Source organism: Toxotes jaculatrix, chromosome 21, assembly GCF_017976425.1.
Source record: "Toxotes jaculatrix isolate fToxJac2 chromosome 21, fToxJac2.pri, whole genome shotgun sequence".
NCBI classification, from domain to species: Eukaryota; Metazoa; Chordata; class Actinopteri; family Toxotidae; genus Toxotes; species Toxotes jaculatrix.
The window spans coordinates 17,878,305-17,900,208 of record NC_054414.1 but is presented as its reverse complement, the minus strand read 5'-3'; the positions used below and the strand labels follow the sequence as shown (position 1 = coordinate 17,900,208).

The following is a 21,904-nucleotide window of genomic DNA, read 5'->3' as shown; positions in this document are numbered from 1 at the left end:
TGTTTATTTTGACTAAGTGAGATGGGTCAGTGTGCCATGTGGGGAGGAGGAGATAGTGTGAAGATGGTGATGATGGTGGGATTTAAGTGCTACGAAGGAGTTCTGTTTTCATGAGAACTCGGCGAAGCCATTGACAGGGGATCTGCTTTATAGCAAACCACTGCAGATTGGTTCTGAGCCCTTTCCCACAGACAAGCCACGAGAATATCCATGATGCAATGTGCTGATGCAAAGTAGACGAGTGGGATCTTGGCTGGCATTTTTGCTGAAATTACACGAGTTCCCTCCACCCAGCCTAGATTACTACTTGATCAAAACCATTGCAGCACATACTTCAGTTATAATCTCCTCAGCTTTGACATTTTAAAATAATGCATTGTTAAGAGAGCGCCTCAGAGTAATCCTGAAGGCATCTGCCTCCCGCTCTCATCGCCAATGATCTCTTTTGCCAAAATAACTGGTATAATTTAGGCCTTTGTGTGTTAAAGTGACGTTTTTCACCCCGAGCGCAAGAGCTTCGTAAGACTTGCCACGTTTAGCCTCGCATGGCTCGGACTGCTTCGTCAGAAGATCGTCTCCCCGAAGGCAGAACAGCGAGGCAGGATCTGATCGTTTCCATCCACCATCATTCATAGTCCTGACAGGCCAGTGAATTCCCCACACCCCTCCCAGCCAGCAGTTCAAAGCCTTACATTTGCCAACAGAGGGGGGGGCGTAGTGGTGAACGTGGGGCCCACTGACAGAATTTACCCTCAAGATGTTTTCAGTTGGATGTCCTCTGAAGTGGGAAGACTTTTTCTGCTTCTGTTTTAGACTTCCTCAAGTCCACTGCGGGAATTTTATCTGTTGACATCTTGTTAGTCGAACTTTCACTTTGGCATTTTTTGAGACACTTGGAGGAAGCAGAGGAAGCACATATGGTATAAAACAAGCCTCTCTTGAAGCGCGCATCAAAGACGCCTCAAATGTAGAACTTTCAAGTTGCCGCAGTACTTATGATTACGATACCTCTGCTGTTGCCGCAGAGTGTAACATCACCGCCTTTATTCTGTATCAGCTAATGATTGTTTTCAGTGTCGGACTGAAAAACAGAAGTGCAAATACTTGGGCATAGCAGTCTCTGAAATGCTTAAACGCCACGCCATAACTTGCTTTGTGGTCAGATTGTTAAAACATCATAAACTATATTTACAAGGCAGGTTTTACAGTCTCCCTTTGAAAACATAATGATGTGGTGGTGATGCTGGGACTTGGGGCACGCACGGTCAGATAGGCATCAAACAATCAGTCATGGTGAGCATGAGACTCAGCCTTTTATGGATCTTATCAAAGCCTCCCCCTTTAGTTTTTCTGGAACTCTTCCAGGCTCGTATGGTTCATTTGAAACTATCAGATAATTACATTTTCCTGTTCAGAAGCGTCTTTATGACTTCTCTGTGCCTTTAGGTCAAATGAAACGCATTTTGACACAGACCATTCAGCTCCTTCTGTACCTTTGATCAGCCTCTTAACAGTTCTGGTTCTGAGTGGAACCTGATCTCCTTGTGATGTAGTCTGGTACCTCTGCCATACTACCTTTTTTTTTTTTTTTTTTTTTGTGTGGCATGTGAAGGGTCAAGGGTCACCATGTCTTTATGCATTTAACAAAAACAGCATTACCAAAGGCATACAGTGTACTGCATATTTTATGAGATAATTAATTGATCAGCCTTTCATTGTCGAATTACATCATCATTTTCTTTTCACTGTGGAAAATTGTACGTTTTAATTCCTTGAGTTGAGTTGAGTTGAGTTGAGTTGAGTTGAGTCAAACTTGCCCTTTGCTATGCAGTGCTGATAATGGGCCCTTTTCTTTGTGCAACCTCACAACCCCATATGGTTTACTGTGTTTGCTTTGTTGACAGGAAATAGGAAGTTGCCTGTTTACATCTTGGTCTGCCGTTGCTTTATTTTTGATGCATCTGCACCTCCTGAACGTGCTTCTTGAAGTATTGGTGTCAGGTGAATATCACGCAGCACACCTATAAACCAAGATGTATGTGTCGCTTAGATATTTTTGTGGGTTAAGGTTAAAAAAAAAAAAAAAAACAAGTAATTTGATACAAAACATCATGAAAGCTGTTGATTACTGTGTGACCCTTGATACAGTTTGCTAAGGGTCATGCCACTGGTTTAGACCCGCCTCATTTACTGTACAACATGATCTGAGAGTGCTGCAGGACCGGCTTAGATACTCTATATAAGATAGCTGTCAGTACAAATATAGCAGGAGCATGTGATCACATGCCATACTCACACTACTGAAAACCAACTTGACACAGGACACCTATCAGCATGCACACAGGGCCAGCGAGGTTTCACACATACTGCACACAACAAACTGCATATTCACTTTATCAAAAACTAATCCGTCATAGATGCTGGATCCACCTCACGTCATGTTGTTTCAAATAAAACTAACGTTGTTAAAAGCCACAAAAGGACGACTGGTTTTACAGACAGTAAAACTCTCCATCATGATTAAAATTGACCTTTAGATGTAAAATCAGTGGATTTCTCCTTTAAAATCTCAATACCCATGAACATTAGAGACATTCAGCCAATCCTCAGCTGTAGATAGGCAGAGTAGCTGTTAGATTCTTGTAGGTCAGCCACTCCCCAACAATTCAATGTAAACACCAACTGGAGGATTCATATTGGGTTTTGACAACCCAATGCTGGTTAACCACCTGTCAGATCTCTGCCTTGGAAACCGGCTCAGCATGGGGGCTGAGAAATTCTTTCTCACTCACATACCTTTTTTCCTCCTCTCAGTTCAGAACACTCAAATTACATTATTACGTTAGTTTTAGCCCCAGCAGGAGGGCATCACAGGACTGCTCCTCCGTTCGGCTTCCTTATTGTTTGCCCAGTGAGCTACCTCTCTCCTTGTGCCCTGTCTTTTTTTGCCCACGCAGGCCTGCAGAGGAAGAGCCCTCCAGCTAATTTGAGACTTGCCAGTGGAATTTCACTGTGACAAAGGGAGCTATTCATGGCGGCGGGATGGTGAAAAGGCCGCCCTGGCAGCGGCGATAGCATTGCTTGGAGGAGTTAGCAAAAAGAAGAGACTTCACTTTGAAGCTCGTCTTGAAGACAGCGAAGCCTTCGACCCCATGCTGTCAGTGCCCTCTCACTTTGCCTCTGTTTGGCCCTCTCCTTCTGCTGTAGGAGGGTAGATCTGAGTTGGCCTCTGTCAGAGACAGTAGGCACAGGGGCTAAATAGTTGACCTCCCATCTTAACATGTTGTTTTCAGTGAGCTGATGGGGTGTCTCTGTCGTATCTGACCCATATTCCTTCAGTGTGCTTTTCAAGTCAAACATTCAAACACTGCACACACGCAATCCATTTCACTGCGTCACTGTAATTCCACTGCGAGCACCCCAGAGATCCCATATGTAAACTCTGTGTTTGACCTTCGACCTCATCGGTTTGCAAAATTAGTCGTGTTTAGAGCCACTTGCTCTTATTTGCACCTCCATCCATGAAACCATCCGTCATCCTACCCCACCCACCCCACCGTCCTTTCCTCTCCACTGCACTTTCTATAGGAAAATTGATTCTTCATGTTCAGACAGAGGGGAATTCCCCTCATGCGGCATGTTAAGCGTGCAACTTGTTCTTTTCTTTTCCTTCACATATACATAGATAAAATCATGGTATATGTAATTTCACATCTGCTGGATTATCACTTGAGAAACTTGATTGTGAAAGTTGACTTTTGAAACAGCAGTTGAACCAAAAAAAAAAAAAAAATTCCAGACAGAATTTTCTGTTTTGGGAAAATTTCATAATTGAAACACTTGAAATATCAAGCTCCACTTACCAGCTTTTTGTAAAGCTTTCAACCGCAACCTGTGGGAGTCTTCAGCAGATGGAATTTCCTAGGCCAAGTAAGATAGATATATACCTGAAAAAGAAAGTGACACAAAATGAAAATCAGTAAATCAACCATCCTCACTGATAATGCGGCAGTGCCTGCTATGGCCTAACACAGTCAGAGATGTTAAAGGGACACCTAACGTGGTGTAAACGATTTATAGAAACGTTTGATCTGTTGATCAGTTTATATCGTCTCACGGTAAAAATCAACATATTGCCAAACCCCAGTGTTCAACACATAGATTATACATACACATATCAGCCTGTATTAGATCATGCATACTGTCACAGCACGAGACACAGACACTCCCCAATTTCACATCATGCACACATGCACATGTTCCGATGGGACCGTGAAGACATTAACTGCTTCCTCTTTCCCCTCCTGTCTCAAAACACTTTACAGTGTAGGTGGTTTTCTTTCCTTCCTCTTTCTCACTTTCACAGATTTTCTGACTGACTGTGGATATTCTCTCACTGAATCTCTCTTTTCCTCTCATCATCTGTTTCTCCTCTCTCTCTCTCTCTCTCTCTCTCTCTCTCTCTGTTGTGGCCAGCGTGCCTGCTGATGCTTGTGTGCATTCGCGTCCATGTGGAATTTTTATGGACACACAAACCATAATGAATTGTTGCAGGGATAAATTGCCTGTAAAAGCTTAGATACATTTTGTCATTATGTCTTTATGAAGTAGTAATTTTTGTAATGAGCTTCACCAGAGAATGGACGTGTTGTGACAAACAGCTGGTGTAATGACAGCTGATCAGCTTTTCATCTTGCGCTTAATAGAAACTGACTGACAGGAACTAAAGTCAGAAGTTGTATTGAAGCAGAACAGCAAGGTCACATATCTGCCCTTCAGCTGACATTATGCTGAGTCACTTTTTTTTTTTTTTTGCATAAAGCTGAACTCTGAACTGAATTTTCTCTCGTTGCCAAGTCGCTGAGGTTTAAAATTTTAAGCTTAAATTACCACCAAAATTGTAAAAGTATTTTGTTAGAAATAACTTTGCTTTTCTGACTGAAAAACAGAAAAAAAATCCGCTGCCTTCCTGTGAACGCGGACAAATCGAAAGCACGGAGGAATTGTGCGACATCTCAGGAAAAAAAAAAAAAATATATATATATATATATATATTGATTTCTTGCTGAAAATAAGATGAGAAACTCCACACCACTCTCATATCTGTCCGTTATAAATTGAACTGAATTGTTCTCAGGAGGAGTAGTTCACACACATTAACTTCCTCTAACACCACAAACTGTCATATTTACATTTCTGTTTTTTTTGTTTCTTTGTTTTTTTTGTTTTTTGTTTGAGCAGACTGTTTCCCCTATTTCCAACTGGACTAAATATTCTCTATTCAACGCATAGACATGGGATTTTCTGTCTGACTTATAGAAAAGAAAGAAATATGTTGAACTAATTCTTCAGTTATACTGAAATTTGGTAATTTGGCGTTGCTAGCTTAGCGTAAGAGTGCTGCACCAGCTTCTTATCTGAGATTATTGGTTAGTAAACATCAAAGTTAGACCCTGGTTGTTGCATAAGTCTGTAGCATGCATGCTAATGTCTGCCTGATGCCAGTCTGCCGAAAGTCTCTATTTCCAATGCTGACATTAGAACCAGTAATGCTAGCTGTAGGAGGGTGCTTCTGCACCTATTATAGCATGACTGTGACGCAGGCCCATAGATAAATGTTTGGCTTTCATGTCTGTCTGTGAGGTAAACAAGCCAAGGCTCCTGAGGCCTGAGTTAAATTTTCACAGAGGGTGAGGGAGGGGGGGGAGAAAAAGATGGAGGGAACAAAATCAGGGTCTTTAAAGTAAGAAGAAATGGAAAGAGAAGAAAAATGAAGGTAAAGATGTCAGAAGAAGAAAAGTAAGCATGAGGAATGAGTGCAAAGGGGATTTCAGGGAGAGGATGGGTGGGTGTCTCTACTGGCCTTTGTGCTGTATGGCCTTGTTTGTTTTCTATACGCTATTTCCCTTCCTTCCCTCCTCCCTCTGCCCTCTACCCTCTGTCTCAGCCGCTCACCCACCCTAACAATCCCCTTTTTATTTCTTCCAGGGCGGAGACAAGGCGGACCACACAACGCAGGAGGCCTGGGGAAATCATTAACCATGCACAAACCCATACGAAATGACTGGTACGTTGTGTCTGCCCGCCTGCCCCACGTGTTTAGTACATGTATGCATATTGTGTGTGTACGTAACAGACTCAGTGAGCGGCTGGTTTAGAGTCTCCGCTGTTTGTATAATGATTCATTATCTTTATCTTTTCTGCTGTCTTCATTCCCTGATGTGTGCACAGTGATTTGTTACATGTGCAGCGTGCTCATGTGCTCACTCTCGCTGCGGCCACGCCCCTTACAATTACACCTCTGCAGCTTATAAACAGGAAGCTTAGGTGACTCCCGCTGATGACCTGCCACAGTTTAAATCGGAGGAGCTCAGCTTCGTAAAAATGTGGACATGTGTTGCTGTTCTGTGTTACCTTGAGTGATGACTTTGTGCTCAAATTTAAGTAATTAAGAGCAGAGAAATAAAAGAAAAGCAGAGCTAATGACATGCATGGCTTTACCTGGACCAGGGATGTTGCAAATCATGATCAGCAGAGAATTATCACCTGAATGTGCAGCTTCCCTCTGCTTCATGGAGATGCACAGCAAGTTTGGTTCACTCCCATTTCTCTCATACTGTTGTGTTTGTCTGCAGCAGGCAGCTGTTTTCAGTGACAAAGCTCCAAAAGCCCACTGCTCAATACTATTAGCATTCGAACACAGTGGAGCATTTAGCAGCTAAAGAGCTGGATATTTCCCTCAGGAGTTGAGAACAAAAACAGAGCTAAAAGAGAGAGAATATTGAACTGCTGCATGGTGAATAGGCAGCTGTTTTCTGGCTGTTTGCCATATCAACTTAAAAGATAAAGATATGTCAATGTTGTGTTCGCAACCTGTTTCCGATTGCTCTTTTGTGGTTAGACGTGCTAACAAAGCCTTATCTCAGTCACAGTTCTCTGGTAGTAAAACTGAAAGCAGTGAATCACTAATGCAGATGTTTAGGCCATGTTCAAAGTTTAATTCGATTCCTGACCAGAAGAATCGGACTGTGCAGCTGGAGCTCGCCATGAAAAGTGTTTTTTAGATATTGTCTCAATAAAGATGCGACTGTGGTTTGTAGAGACCCAGATATTTTCATACCGCAGCAGTAGGCCCATTGTAATAAATACAATAGGACAGAAGAAGACATGCCATCCTATGCTATTACATAATGAAGAATAGCATGAAATTTTAAAGGAGTGCACAGAGTGATTGGTAACTATAGATTTCTGATTTTGATCATCTTTGTTTCGGAGCTTATTTTCTCATTCCTCATGATTTATTCAGGTTTCAATGGTTAATAATGACAGAACCGGTTAAGTAAGAGGTTTTTCTCAGCAGAAATCTCCTAGACAGGAAATTGACAAGTGTGATTGTTGGCACCATGTGCCGATCCTGAAATCAAAGATTAGATTTTTATTTAGATTCCATTTTTAAGGCTCTGCTCAAAACATCTTTAAACAATCAAGTTTTGAATTGTGTTTCCTATATTCCTCTTCTCCTGTCCCCTCCCCTCCTCTCCTCTCTTCTCTCTCCTCTCCTCTCCTCTCCATGCACAGCTGGAGAGAATGGGGAAGCGCATAATTGAGGTTTAATCCTGCTCTAAGTCCCTGCAGCATTAGGGAAGCATCAGAGGCAGATAATGCATAGCAGCTCGGGCAGAGTGAGACGGAATAACCCCCAGAGTTGTTTGGACAGATGTTTGGTGAGAAAGGCTTTAATGGTAGAGAGCTCATAGCAGACCAAAGGGGACTGGTGTCAGTCACAGGCTGAAGTGCCACATGAGGGAAGTGGACACAGGTGATATTAACCTGAGTCTCTGTAAATGCTGCTGTAACCATGAGAGGTAAATCCAGTATGATAGAATTAGATAATTAAATAGAATTTTAAGTTAGAAACTGTATGATGAACTACATAATTATGGAAAATTATACAGATGTGGCGTGTATTTGTTCTTGAAAATTCACAAAAGCAGCATTTTTTTTTTTACTGCATATTTGCTGACTAATCAAATACTGTTTCCAAAATCTATACCTCTGAGTTTACTTGTTTACTCAGGCTATAGAATATTTAGCAGCAGCCAGAAAAAAAAATGCAGCTTGACACTTTCTGTCAGGGATGAGAGCATCTCCAATGTCATCCAGTAAAGCGAGAGGCCTTGGTGATTCATGACGCTTGTAAAAGCTGTGAAACGTCCTCCCTTGTCACTGGCTCTGGCAGTGACCGTTTGAGCCACTTTCAAGCTGAGCCTTTCAGTCAGAATGGTCGCCACTGGACATTATCTCCCTGCTCTTAGGTTAGACAAAGGCCAGGACTGTGTGTGTTTTTTCCATAGGAGGAGGAGATGAGGGAAAGAAAATTGTTGGAGGCAGTGGAAATTGGTACTGGGGATATTTTAGAAGGTGTGTTTATCCCCAGGAAGTGAGTCTTTCAGCGCAGCGATGGGGGCGGTGCAGACGTTAGGCTCACACTCTAAGGTTCAGGGGTTGATGTGCACGTAGGTGTGTGTATGTGCCGCCGTGTGTTCATGTGATCGTGTGTCTGTTAGCCCCTGTGTGCGTCTTTAAGTAGGAGCCAGGCAGGGTGTCAGGCGGGGGTACAGGCAGGCGAGGAGGTGGGATCAGTCTCCCGTCACTGGGTTACAGGCAAGCATTCTTAACACCTCATAAATCTCACCTGGTGCTACAGGACCTCTGCTTACATAGCTGCTACGGTGCACACTCACACATGCATGCACTTTTTTTTTTTTAAGTGTGTGCATGTCGTATGTTGCTGTGCGTATATATATAGTAGGTTTAATTGCACACACGCAGTAAAGTAAGAGAGTCAGTCATGTCAACAGCAGCAGTGAAATTGGAAAAATAAAGTGATGTATAAACTGTCGGCCGTCTCCGTGGGAACAGTACACCTCTTATTGAAAATTATTTCTGTTTGAACAAAGAGAAGAAATAAAGTAGAATTAAGAAAATCTGGCTTTGTTACTCTGACTAAAGCCTCCTGCGTCAAAGTTTCGTGTTACTTCATAGCTGCGCTGTGATTTGATGTTCTCCTTCCTCTACAGGTGCTGTAGAGAACGAACATCTGGAACATTCGGTCACACGGTTTTTCTTTTCTGTCTGGGTTCGAAAGCGTGCGAAAACAGGCAAAGCCGCCAGTTTACTACAACTCCGGCTTTGTTGTTGTTTTTATCAGTTATAATGACGCGATCAGAGAGGTTGTGAACAGTTTAGCCAAATTAATAAACTGCTTAGTTTGCCTGTTCTGGTCAAATTAATCTCAGAATGCAGTAATGATGATAATGTGTTTTAAGCAGATACCATACAGAATAAACCCCACGAACTCAAATGACATAGTGGCAAAAATAATTCGCCACTCTGAATCAGTATTGTCGGAGAAAAGTCCCATTTTTATAGACATGTTTATCAAAGTGTGACCTTATGCCCGTCCACTCTTTTGACAAACACAAGAACAGAGTAAACTTAATCTTGGCTGCGCTGTAGATGCAGAGTCCAACCCATTGAATTAATCCAAGTAAGACTAATCCCTCTCCCCATTTGTCCTATTTCTCATCACAATCCAGTGACTTTTATGTTGATCCTTATTGATTCTGTTTTTTTCTGGTAACATTAGGTGTCAGTAACTGTCCAAACCAGGTCTAAAATCTTAACATAATGCTCTACATAAAACATTAGCCCCTTTTTTTTTTCAGACTTATTGGTATTCATTGGATTTTAATAACATGCCTGCTGAGACGGTCTGTCAACTCACATTCACACTGTGACGCTGAGCCAGTTGGTGATGCATCCAAAAACAGGAGCAAGTCTTTGGTTTATTAGTGACATGGTGATTTCGAGGTTTAAGTTTGTTGTGATATATATTTTTTTCCTCAGTGATTTTACAGTGATATAATTACTTTTAATCAATAAAGTAAATAATTCATTTATTCATAGACAAGTGATTTTTCCTGTTACCTGTTGTTTTGGTTGTGTAGCTCTCTGTAGATACTACAGCCCCGGGGCTCTGCACAAGACAAGAAAAACATGTTTTCCACTTTGCTAGTGGGAAATCCCAGTTACCCCCCTTGGCTCTACCCCTCCATTGTGTGCACTACAGCTTTGGGTATAATGTCCTATTTTGTTTTGGAGATCGAAGGGGAGCTCCACCCATGTGAGGGCACTCATGCTTTCTTATTTTCTCCTCCGCTAAAAAATGTGGATGTGTTGTCACTGACAGTGAAGCAAATTACCCAAATAACCCGCTGTAAATTTACAGCGATTAACTGCAGTCAGAAGACAACAGATCCTGGGGTGGGATGTTAGGGTACTTCTGAGTTTCCTGTACAGAAAGCAGGATTAAACATTTCTTCAGGTGTACTGTAAACACCTGTTAACAGAGTGCAGTAATGGCTGGATCGATCTGAGTGTCGGGGGAAGAGAAATCTTTCTTTTTCTCTGAAGCTGCTCACACAGTGCACCTGCTCTGTCTTTTTAATCCAAGAAAATTAGTGATGACTGATGTGCCCACTCAGCACAAACACACACACACAGACTCGACTTTAATGACCACAGGGCCGCGTTCAGTGGAATTTGTTTTCGGAAAAGTATGACAGGTAAGCTCCGTTCAAGGTACGGGTAAAATCAGTCTGCCCGAGGCATCATGGGAACAGTCAAGCATTCTTCCAGTTTACCTCAGCCAGTTCACCTCTGACAGAGAAGCTGTTTATTGACTCTTCTCACTATATGTTGCCAGTGTTTCTGCAGGTTACCATAGATGTTTCCTGTGGTTTTAGGAGGTGACCAGTAATTTTGCTTTGGAACAAAGTAAAGTCTTAGCAGGGTTGGGGATTAGCGCTCACTGTCTTCCCCCCGTCATGCTCACTCACCAAAGAAGTGTTGAGAGGACAGCACATGGTGTTATCGCCACTCTCTCCTCTGTCGTCTTTTTCACATGGCTGTGAAGAACACACACACGCCTGTGAACGTTTGCACAGTAACAGCAAGCAAAAGCCGCCAATTCGCTGGCTATCACACACGCTCCATCAGATATAGATGAGAATAAATATTCACATTTTTAAAAAAAAACAAAAACTGTGATTTCAAATGTTTTTATTGTTGTTGTTTAATTTGTTGATTATTTTTCTGATCACTAGTTTATTTAATATTAATTTGAGCCCAAGGTGATATTCTGTTATTGTTTGCTTTGGGTGGGGGGGGGGGGGGGATGTTATTGCCAGCAGCAGTGGCTCAGTGGCTGTGTGTTTAAACCGTCACTCCTCCAGCCTGTAACAACCACAGGGAGAGATTCACACATACACAGAGGACCTTGGCTTCGTCAGCCTGAATGTGTCTTTGCTGGTCTCTGTCAGATTATCAGCTGAACTAACTAGCTGTCTGATGCCATCCTGTCCGCAGCTCATTGATCACCCGGCTCCCCCACCACTCAGGGGCTATTTGCTAGCGGCTCAGGGGGGAACGGTTTCCTGGCAAACAAGCGTGAGTCTGGGTAGGGATAGAGTGAGTTCTGTGTGGCGGCCACGCACACTCACGGCAACTGAAGTGAGCAATGTTTTAGCTTAACGAGAGATCGAATACATTAGTGCTGAGAGTATACAGTGCCGAAGCCGCAGCTGACCACCGCACTTCATTGCCGCCGCTCATGTTTTTGAGTGAGTGTGGTTATTTGTTGCTGTCATGCACAAGTGAGGCCCTGTTTTGTGGTGGTTGAAGACCAGACTCATTCATTTTCCCTGTGGCATTTTGATTTGTATTTGAGGATGTCAGCTCCCCCAGCGCCGCCCCTACTTTTAGATGCTTTTTTTGGGTCTTTTTGCCTTCTATTCCCAGACCTGGTTAACATTAATGAGCTGTTATGTTAGCCACCAGCACTGCTGCCTTAGCCACATCTCTCCTTTCTCTGACTTCATGTCAGTATACACTATATATATATATATAAATGGAGCGAGGCTGAAAGTCCCACATTTTATGTGCTTGCTGGCTGCTTCCTGCACTGCTGGTGAAACCTGGGCAGACGCAGCGTGATGTAGGAGTTTTGGCTGAGAGATGTTTTATCCAGCATTAAAGGATAAGGCTGCTGTTATTCTGGATCCTTTATTGTCAGCAAATCTCATGAAAAGACCAAAACCAAAAATCAAAGTCCGTCAGTACTTTCTGTGGCACTCACCCCAGTCAAAACATAAATATCTAAAAATGGATCATTAAAAAAAAAAAAAAAAAAAGGTAAATGGTTTTCTTAAACTGCTGGGCACTGTCGTTTGAACAAATGTACTCAAACAGGACTGAACAGTACATTTGTTGGGGACTGTTTTTAGCTACAGATTAGTTGCTCTGGTTTTCACAGTAATGAAGAAACAAGTCCCCCAGTTGATTTTAGTATATTCCTCTGAACTCTATGGCCCAGAGGAATAAGGTATTTCAGGTTTGGAGTACACACTTAATACTTGTTAAACAAAGATAAAGTTCATTGTTGGTTTTTGTCTTTTTATGGGTTTGGTTGAAAATCGGAAAAATATACGACATTGCGAGTGCAAAGCGCATCGTTGCGTTGCACCTCAACATGTCTGAAGAGCAAGCATACCGGGCTCTGCCACTAATTGGACAACGGTTTGGCTGCAGTAATTGCAAACAGGTTAGAGTGTGTCTCCTCCCAGCTGCAGTTTCCTGGAACGATGTATCCGTAAAACCGGGGAGGGTTTTATGGTGTTTTGCCGCCTGCCAGAATCCTCGCTGATAAATTATCATGCGGTAATTATCATTTGTTTTGTTTTGCTTTTCCATAATAAATCCCTTCGAGGTCAGTGGCTAAGGCTGTCATCCGAAATCTCACTGTTTGAGCGTGTTCACATCAGATAATGAACTAGAACAAATAAGCCTCCCTCCCTGTGTCTGTGTCAAGTGTCCAGTGTAATGACTCGTCCACATCCTCTCCCTGCTTATCTTTTGGCTCGTCTCGCTCCTCCTCACATGCCCAACATCGTCTCTGTGCCTTCAACACAGAGACACAGTGATGCTGTTCAGCTTGTGAGGAGCAGCAGACTCGGAGGGGACCCAAAAAAAAAAGTGCCTGTTTGCATTGTATGTGCGTATTTTTGCAGCATGATAAATGTGCAACTGCTTTTAGCATGTGCTTGTGTGTGTCTACAATTTAGTCCCCCAGGACTTCAAGTATGACAGAGTGTAAATATTCACACGCTGTATTTTATCCCAAAATGGCATCTGCATATTCAGGAACAAATATTATGCGTTTGGGGGTAACAGCATAAAGAAATCCTTGTTACGCTGCCAAAGCATGTTGCAGTTCTTCCTCCTTCTATTACACCAGGGAGCAAAAATTTTTTCAGACTTGTCAACATGAATTTTTCCCCTGCGAATACAGTATTTCATCTGGTGTGGGCCGCCGCTGATGACATCAGAGCGTGTACAGTGTGGGTCTTTGCTGATCAAACGACCACAAGCGGCCGCCTGGTCATTGTCCCATCAGTCAGCTCGTAAATGTCATCAGAAGGATGTGGGACGTGGCAGCTCTGGGACAGAAACATGTTGAGAGGACTTTTATCCGGCACAGTGGGATACAGTGGGAGGTAGAACTTTACTCCTGGTCTGGGCCAGTTATATAAGTTAGAGCCTGGTTTCTTTAAACTAGCAGCTGGGGCCTGGTTTGGTTGACAGGCCTGCGTCGGGTCAGTCCCCCAGCGAGAGCGGAATAAAGTGATTTTTCCAACCATGAAACCAGCAGGATTTTAAGGTCCATTCTGAGTCAGGTGTATCACCTAGTGTCATGAAACAAGGAACCGTAACTGGGCTCGAGCCGGGGACGTTGTGACTCTGACAACTCTGCTCTTTTTATTCCTTATTTATGGGGCTTTCTGCTGGTGTGAAGGCAGCGTGACATAAATACTTTGTTTACAGTAGAGGCAGAGGATTTATTTTTAAAGTCTGTTTCCATCTGCGTTTATCACAGCACGAAAGTCCCTTGCATTTTGTTTTTCCTCAGATTTCTGACATTTTCACTCTGAAAATTTAAATGCAGAAAGTGAAACCACTTGCATGGAAGTCGTTTTGAGATTCTTGTTTTTCCATTAACATGGACACGTAAAACAAAATCATAGTCAAAGACTGATTAGTTTCCTGTGGAAGTTTCCAGCAGTGCTCTTAGAGTTTAACAGCAGATTCCTCAGACTCACTCTGCATGTGCACAGACGCATTCATACACGCTGCTTATAAACCAGATACCTAATGATGTGGATTATTAGAGCCCACCCACAGCATGAGCTTGGACCACTGTCTATCTGTTTGATCAGATAATTATCACCATTATCCACACACACAAACACACACACACTACCCAAGAGGCTGGTTTAATGCAGTGCAGTCAGTGCCGCTGGGCTTTGGCTCCCCCCTCTCCCTCTCTTTACTCCTCACCATCCTCCTCTTTTCTTCATTCCTGGCCTCAGAGCAGCAGCTTGTGAGTTAACAACGTCTGGAAACCAAAAAAAAAAAAGTATAAGTGGCCTTGAGACTTGTTAAATTTATATCAGTCCTCGACATGGCACTCCAAAACATTGTTGGGTACCGGCTCTAAGCTGCGGTGTGTGTTTAATGATGAGGGTGAAATATGAAATTTAAGGTTTTCTGATGCGTGGAAATTCTGCATTTACAGGACCGTAATTTAAATGCTTTCACTGAAACATGCTTTATTTAGCTAAGTCCTGCAGCATTCAGGCTTGGACCTTGATCTTGTTGTACTGCTACTGCTTTCTGAATGTTAACGACCGAGCTTTCACTCAGTGATTAACGTAGAAACATGGATCAGAAACAGGGATGGAAATATCTGACTGCTGGTCCAACACTCTGGTCCAGCCTAAAATATTTCAACTACTGTTGGATGGATCCCATAAAATGTACAAATGGATCCACAAAATGTTTACAGAGGAAATCTTCTTTTATATATAAATATCTGAAAGTTAGCGTTGACATTATCATATGACATTATGAGCACACAAGCGAATTGATGATAGCATTTAGCTAAGAATTACAAAAACCTCTCTGCCGACCCGTCCTCTTTTAACTACCATCTCTCTTTCTCACTTTCTACATGTCCCATTTTTTATTCACCTTTTCCCTTCACATGTGCCCTCGCTTTTTTCCCCTCTCTCCTTCATTTCTCCCCTGCAGAAAGAACGAGACACTTTTCTTCTCTGTTAATTACCATAATCGATGATGGTCCTGCCACCGCGTTACCCATAGTGCTGCTTTCTGCTGTACTAGCACCTGTATGCTCTCCCTCTTCTCTCCCTTTTACCACCTCCGGAGTGATTCCTGCTCGGACAGATTAGGGTCATTACCTGGCAGTCGGGCCTGGAGTCCTGCTCAGTGCATTACAGCCTTAAACTTTAACCTATATCAAGTGACTGAAAAGCACAAAGACAACACAGCCCGAGCCATTAGCAGCTTCTCAGGCTATTGTATTCCTTACCATAGGGAGTCAGAATATTATAGCAAAGCATCTCAGTGCCAAGAAATACATTTAATACCTTTTTATAATCTTTTACAAGTGATTTTCTTCAGGCAGGGTTATTTATTTTTTATACGTTCTTTCATTTTTCTTGGATTTAACTCCAAGATTTATGTTTTTTGCTGCTTTACGGTTGTTGGTCAGAAGGCCAGAGCTGGAATTTCCCCTATGCGAGCCTTGTGCTGTTGCAGCCTTGTGTTTACTCATCGTGTAAAACTGCAGTTTTACATTTCCTTAATTTAATTTCAGCTCTTATAAAAGACAGCTAAGCAGAACGGGCTGGATCACATCCACAGACTGCACTGCTAGGTTTCTAATTATAGCAGATCATCAGAGCTTATATCTTTTACTAGTTCTACCTCTCTTTCTTTGTCCACAGGCTTTTGACTGTCATTCAGTTTTATGTCCATAGCCATACATCAGCAGCTAAGCGGTGTGTAGATGGAAAGCTCTTACAGGTGGTCTGAGATGAGGTTCCCTCTATGAGTAAAGTGTGTGGTTTAAAAGGCGGGCTCTTGGAAAAGCCACAGAAAAAAAAAAGCAAGTTCAGGTTTAGAAAAACTTCTTTGACCCATAGGAACAAACTTTTTCAATATCCTGCTCCTGATTGTACGTCATTGGTCCCTTTTATGAATCAGGGTGACTGTCACCTCACCTCACCTCATCAAGTGCTTCCCAGAGAGCCTATCAATGAAAGAGCAGTGGAATAGAAACACAGTGTGTAGGTGTAAGCAATGTGTTTTGACACGGCCAGTCACTCTTGGCAGCTGTCCTCCGCAGCACATTCCAGCTCTGACGTTTGCTAATGCGCTGACTCCTGCACCAGTGTGTCCGTACTGTATCTGTGTTTGTTCTCCATGTCTGTGGGAAGATGTTTGGATGTATATGTGTGCGTGGGTGGATGTACAGTCACATGACAGAGATGCAAACCTCTAATTGCCGAGTCAGAAAGTCCAGGAGCTAGTGCCAGGAACCTCGCTAAGCATTTCAGAGAGGGGCGTGTCGGGGGTGTGTACTGCTTTTATCCAATCAGCTCGCAGCTCTGGCAGGAAGCTGTGGTTTGAACACGTGTTATTGTGGCTACAAGGGAACTGAAAGGATAACGAACAGGGAGGAGAAGGAGCTGTTTAGTGCTGCAGTGCAGCCTCTGCAGTTCGTTTAAGACTGTTCTTTTATTTACAGATGCACTGACATAGAATGAGGCAGATAGTTTTACTGGAGTCTGTAATGATTAAAGGGGTGTGAGGCAGCGTTAGAGCTTCGACCGCAGAAATGCAAGCACACAGAAATGAACACGGATGCTCACACAGATCGATGAAAGGAAAAAAGAAAAGGCAAACTTATCTGCGTGGGCTGGCTGTGAGAAATTTAGTCTCAGCTTTCACAGCACAGCGCTGTCATGTCGCTTTGGTAATGTTCTCCTCGCACTCTTCCATTGTCAGCTAATGGACCAGGCCAGTATAAAGGCGTTTTCCCCATACATGCAAACACACAAAAGGCCTCACAGGTCGCCCGGTGTATTCAGTTATCCTGGGAGAAGATTGAATGACATAAGCCATTATCTTCCTGCCCAAATAGAGTCACACTATTACTGCAGGTGATGCACAGTGGTGCATTTGCATGGTGAGGTCTCGGTACAACAAAAGAATTATAAAACAGCAGCATTAGTGAGGAGGCTTACACACTGTCATGAGGGTACGTGGTGTACAGGTCAGAGGATTGAGTTTCGAAGAAATTTCAGCAAAAATGATTGAAACGTGTCTTCTTCCCTCCGGGAGAAACGGACACCGCCGCCCACCGCCTCTGAAATTAACACCAGCTTTCGGAAAAACTCGTCTTTGCAGATAAATCCAGGTTGGATTAATTAGCGAAGATCCCCTGCCATGTTTTGACAAGAATGTGATTGAATTGTATAGCATCTTTTTCCTCTCTGTCTTGCCGTAGTGCCTCGGCCACTCAGATCAGATCAAAACAATGGCTCGGTATCAAACAGGCTCCTGATTTGCTGCCAGTTTCCTTGACTCCAAACAAAGCGGTAATGTCTAAACTAGCGTAAAACTCTCCTGTTCTTAATCTACTCCCTGGCATCTGGTGCTTCATCAAACATAACATTACTCCCACATGGTGAGTGAGAACGGTTTAAAATGAAGCTCTACATCTGCTCTCTCTGTCTTTGTTAAATGTTTAGCAGCAGAATAGCATTTCTATAAAAGCTTGTGCATTATGTACATTCGCCTATGAAGTTTTTCTAGTATGAAAACCTTTTGTTTAAAGAACAGCAGCTGAAAAGCGTTGCCATGTTAATATCAGAGTATTTTTCTTACTGTTCAGCGCACATCAACTTACAGCTCACATTAAAACATAATACAAGATTTGGTTACTGTATTAATCAGGCACACCTTAGACGCACACCTTGCGATGAGGAGTGTGGGTAAAGAAAAAGAGAGATAGAAAGAATTAGAGAACAAAAGAATGAAAGGAAAGAGCAGGCGCCTTCCCCGGCAGAGGGGGTGGTTAAAGCCATTTTATTAAATCAGATCTTCAGTTTATGCTCTGTGTGCAGGCACAAAGGCTGGTTTCCCCTCGAGAAACTTTCTGCCTGGCATTTCCTGCTCTGGGATGGCCCCGTCCAGATTAGAGGAAATTGATTTAATGGCTTTAGTTTAATGGCTCAAAAGGCTCCATCTACACTGTGGATGCTTTCTGTTTTTTTTTTTTTTTTTTTTTTCCTGCTCCCACTTATTTCTTTCTCATCCTGTTTGTGATTTCACCTAATTTCCTTTATTTTCTTTGCAGTAGGTATGGTGCAGTGTATGCGTACCTATGTGTGGATGCTCCAGCAGACAGGATAGCAGGCTGGTCTTTGCTTTAATAAAGAGAGACCTGGGATCAATAGCCGTGGTAAACCAACACATCTAGCCTCAGGCCCAGCAGGGTGTTCAATTAACTGAGGCTGGTACAAACACAAACACACACACACACACACACACATAAAACTGGGGTGTTTCTGCTTACCATCAGTGCACATCCTTACCTTCACACTACACCCTGCGGATCCTGAGTGACCCAACGGTGCCCCTGGGGGAGATTCTTGGAATGAAATTACGAGAGAACGATATTGAAGAAAAAAAGGGTGGAATTCCTCAAATGTGCGTAAAAAAAAAAAAAAAAAAGCCAAAGTCTAGCATTCACGCATGTTGGTGCAGGAGCAGTGTCAAAGAGTTAAAAAGACAAACGGTTTGTTTAGAAGAAAAATAAAGAACAGGGAATGAAATTTTCTCATTCAGCTTGGTGCTATGAGCAGTGAGATCCTTTATAAAAACATTTAGAATTTTCTGCCAACAGTTGGAACAGTTTTCGGTTATTTCATGATTTATTCATTTATTTACTTATTTATTTATTTATTGGGTGGGCCTTAAATGTCATACATGCTGTATGTGTTATGCAAATAGTATTATACTGTTACGGTGCCAACATATAAACTTCCTGGTTTTTGACATTTTGCCAACAGACCTATTGACATTGTATTCCAAAAGAAGGGAATACATGAATGCAGCCTCGTTTTATTTCTGCTGGTTATGTAAATAAAATCATTGAAGTTTAGAGGAAGTGGTTCATACAGTGTACGCCATGGGATTATTACTGTCAGAACCCTGTTTGCCAGCGTTCAAGAACAAAGGTCATATTGTAGAGTCTGTAAGTCCTGCTGTGTTAAATGTATAAAACTTACAAGTTCATGACAAGTAAGATAAACAGTGATCTGGCAGAGAGAAAACTTTTCTGACTTTTGATCCGAACACACCCAAATGTGTTTAAGTTGTGGCACATGCACTGTTTACGTGGGCCTATAGAGAGGGTGTATACCTACAACGTGAGGAATGTGTATGTGAGCTTTGAGTTTTACGGGATCCTCTTTCACCGCTGTTAAATCTCCACATATGGATGACATGACAGGTGCGAGCCAGCGCTGAGGTCAGGGCCCTTGCAAGGACACAACACATTGCTGTGCACTGTTAACAAAAACTAAAATCTGTGGGGCTGAAATATATTTTCATTTTCATCATCAAACTCTTGATAATGAAACTGTGAGAACATAGTAAGATTTCTTGTTTTATCCGTCCAACAGTCCAAAGATATTCTGTTTTAATTTACATTCAGGAAGGTGGAAGCAGTACGTTTTAGCATATTGACTTGAAAAATGAATCAGAATCGACTTCAGAACCGTAGTTTTCCAAATGTGGCTTTTATTACATGACAGTGTGCAGGGGTTTCTACTTCCTCTGTACAGTTGGTTTACCTTTGCACATATACATTCATGATAGTTCACCACATCTCCTTCCAAGGGCATCGCTTGCATGCGTACAAACAAATTCCTGTGTTTGTGGAAACATGTGCAAATCAGCCCGCTCACAGGCTGAACATGTAATCTAATGTTCCGTGTTTGTTTTATTCTGCTTAGCTCTCGAACGTCGCGGTAGATGCCACACAAACATGCAGACAGAGAGCACGGTGAGCCCAGCCAGCTCGCCACCACACCGCAGTAAACAACGGATTTTGTTGTGACTTTTATAATGTAAAAAACAACACTGGATCCCGCAGATGACCTCATGTTAGTCGTCCCATGTGGCCATTAGGCGACAGATGTTCACAAGCAATGAACTTCCTTGGATGGAACCCATTCAGAGTGCAATTAATTAAACATAGACACAACAATGACATGTGCCCATTCTCCAAAACGGCCTGTGTGACAGCTAATAAAGATAACCATGGGATTTTGACTAATGAGCAAGGTAATTAAATACCCACATACAATGTGATTAGCTGCAGCGTACAGAGGTCAGGGAGGGGACACACACACGTGTTCCTTTCACCAGTGCTGAGGGACCGTTAGCGAAGGGAAGCAGGATGGCTCCAATCCTCTTTCCCGGTCCCCTAAGGTCCCATGTTATTTTAATGTTTCCCATCTGACATCGGCCATGCATGTCTGGCTGTGTTAGTTAACAGCGGCGGAGAAGCCAGCGTAGCCAGTCTGTCTGTTGTGCTACCTCGCGTGATCGCGCATGGTGTGTGTTTGAGTGTGACAGATGAGGGGACGCAGTGTGCTATCTAGGTTATCTATTTAGACCGCTCGTTGAGTCGCAGAGAAGCCTTGCGGGCCGTGATTATGAGTCACTGCGGCCTGAATCCTTCCCTTGTTTTCCAGGCTTCATGGTGGTGAAATAAATAATTATAACTGCCGTGTTATAATTCATAGCAACGGTGATGCGCTTCTTTGTTGATGTGCAGGATTGTACGCAGCCTGGCAACTTGTGGATGTTGTACTTTAAATATTTTTTCTGCAGTAATAATGTTTTTAAGCTGGTCAGCTCTTTGTTTGTACACATCATGGCGGCTGTGGAGAATGAGCCTGTTGTGGATTCTTGGTATATCCTCTTGTGTCCTAAATATTCTTTGTTGAGGGGATTAGATTTTGTTAAAGCTATTCTTTATAAATGCATCGCAGCCGAACAGTTTCAGCCGTGGTGCAGTTTGTCAGTTGCATAAAGTCGCAGTTTACTGACTTTTCCTTTAAATCCCTGGATTAATACTGGTAATGGGTTATGGTTCACTGCTTATACAACAGAAGCTCCAAGAGGTTACTGGCATCATTATATACGCTTCACAAATAATGCATAGATGTTCAAACGCTCAGTAAATAACGCCCCCCATAGGGGTGCTGCATTCAAAGCACCGGCTGAAACTTCAGTGAGATCAAAGACCAGACGTTTGTTTTATAGTCCAGTTACACAGCAAAGATAAAAAACTTTCCACATGCCCTAAAAACGTGCGTTTGGCGAGCAACAAAACTATTGCCAATTGTGTTGATTTATAACTGGGGTGGTTTTTAGCTCCATTCACTCGACTGACCTTTGTTGAAAACGATTCTGCGCTGGCTGCCAATGCAGGTACTGGAATTGAATCTGAAGGTGAAATAAGCTAAATATGTCATGTTGCTCGCAGCAGTTCATTAATTATTATATATCTACACACTCTTTCCCCATCATTTATTCACACGACCATGGAGACTTTAATATTGTACTTTTCACGAGAAGTCTTGGCATGCAAAATAGGAGTTGTGCAAACATAAAAGAGAATGTTTAAAAAAAAAAAAGTTCAGTTAAACAAATGGCCGCCTCATTTTCTTGCTCAAACATTCCTCAGTTATTCATATTTGCTTTAGGCAATGTAACGGCTAACTCCACCTAAACCTTACTTTCTCCCTAATGTGTAGCTCCATACTTACTGATGGTTTTTAAGGCCTTTTATAATGTTCTTCTTGGTTTTTGCACACAATCAACATAGTTTGAAATATCA

General features: G+C 42.5%; 1 protein-coding gene across 2 annotated transcripts in view; it reads left to right on the top strand.

The window, feature by feature from the left end:
• The window catches only part of thrab (thyroid hormone receptor alpha b), a 114,846-nt gene that overhangs the window by 44,372 nt on the left and 48,570 nt on the right, over positions 1-21,904 (top strand). For both annotated transcript variants that reach the window (XM_041066533.1, XM_041066534.1), the window contains exon 3: positions 5,989-6,067. The gene's annotated coding sequence lies outside the window, so the exon portion shown is untranslated. The remainder of the gene's footprint in view (positions 1-5,988; positions 6,068-21,904) is intronic.